At 33.8% G+C, this 1,245-nt stretch overlaps 1 pseudogene; it reads left to right on the plus strand.

Annotated features, from left to right (window-relative positions):
- Window positions 1-1,245, plus strand: part of LOC107747317 (thymus-specific serine protease-like) — a 7,353-nt pseudogene that overhangs the window by 410 nt on the left and 5,698 nt on the right.

The following is a 1,245-nucleotide window of genomic DNA, read 5'->3' on the forward strand; positions in this document are numbered from 1 at the left end:
ACAAATTATTTAATATTAATAATAATATTTATAATTTTTATTATAAAATGTAATTTTAATTAAATTAAAATGAATGAATTTATCCTGTCATCTATTTTGCTATCATCATTTATTCATTAATATTTGATCTGCAGAAATTCTTTGTGAACGACATTTATTGGCAGCATTCAGATGGACCAGTCTTTCTCTACATAGGAGGAGAGGGCCCACTCTCTAAATTCAGTGTATTGTTCGGTTAGTACCAATTTTCCTCGTTTAAAATCACCAACTATTACATTGAACCTGATCTGCTAAAAAACAAAAAAAAACAAAACAAAAAAAGTGACATGTTACCTCCTCCTATACATCACCGCTGTTTCCAGGTGAAATGTCCACTGGGTGGCGCCAAATGCGAGTTTTATTTTCTCGAATACACAACAGGTAGCACACTCAGCACTCTTACAAGAATGTTCCAGGTTCAGTCAAATTTAAGCTCTATGAAAAGCATCTTTCACAGGCTACCAGTTACTGCACAAAATATTTTTGTAACTTTAAAGTTGTTTTCTATCAGCTGAAAAGACTTCCAATCATGAGTCATTCACTGGTTGCCGCAATAATTTTAATTTGCATTTGCTCAAAACTGTGTATGGGCATTTATTAATTTAACAGCTGTTTTACAAACGAGGAACATCACAAATAATTTGTCATATGATATTTTCAGAACTGAGTGCTCATAAAGCAAAGATATAAACCACTGTATTGGTCTTTGAGTAACTAGACGGTTTTTTGGTAATATGTTTTGGAGTTATTAATGTATCATTATAGACCAATTATAGGTTTGTAAACAATCAGGATGCGCGCGCATCATGGTTGCAGAAAACCCGGGAGAGATGGCCTTTACAGCTAGAGAATTTCACGGATAGGGTACAAAATAGTTAGGTTTAAAAAGATTATAAATTATATTGATTAGATGTCATTTTCAAAATGTTCTCCGCATATTACAAGAGCTTGTCACCCAGCGATAAGCACTGTTATTCAACGAAATTGACGTTAGAGAGTGCGATAGTCTTACAGATCCGAAACAGGGGTGACGTTTGTTGTGGGCAGAAAATGACGGTTTTCAAGCGGCAGTCTATGGAGCCATGGAATAAAAAAAGGTAAATTTGATTTTATATTTCAAAATTATGACTTTATTCTCGCAATTCCGAGATTATATCTCACAATTCTAATAAGGAAAAACAACTCGTCATTCTCTCTTTTCCCCTC

The sequence above is a fragment of the Sinocyclocheilus rhinocerous genome, unplaced genomic scaffold (assembly GCF_001515625.1).
Source record: "Sinocyclocheilus rhinocerous isolate Xijiao unplaced genomic scaffold, SAMN03320098_v1.1 scaffold4395, whole genome shotgun sequence".
NCBI lineage: Eukaryota > Metazoa > Chordata > Actinopteri > Cypriniformes > Cyprinidae > Sinocyclocheilus > Sinocyclocheilus rhinocerous.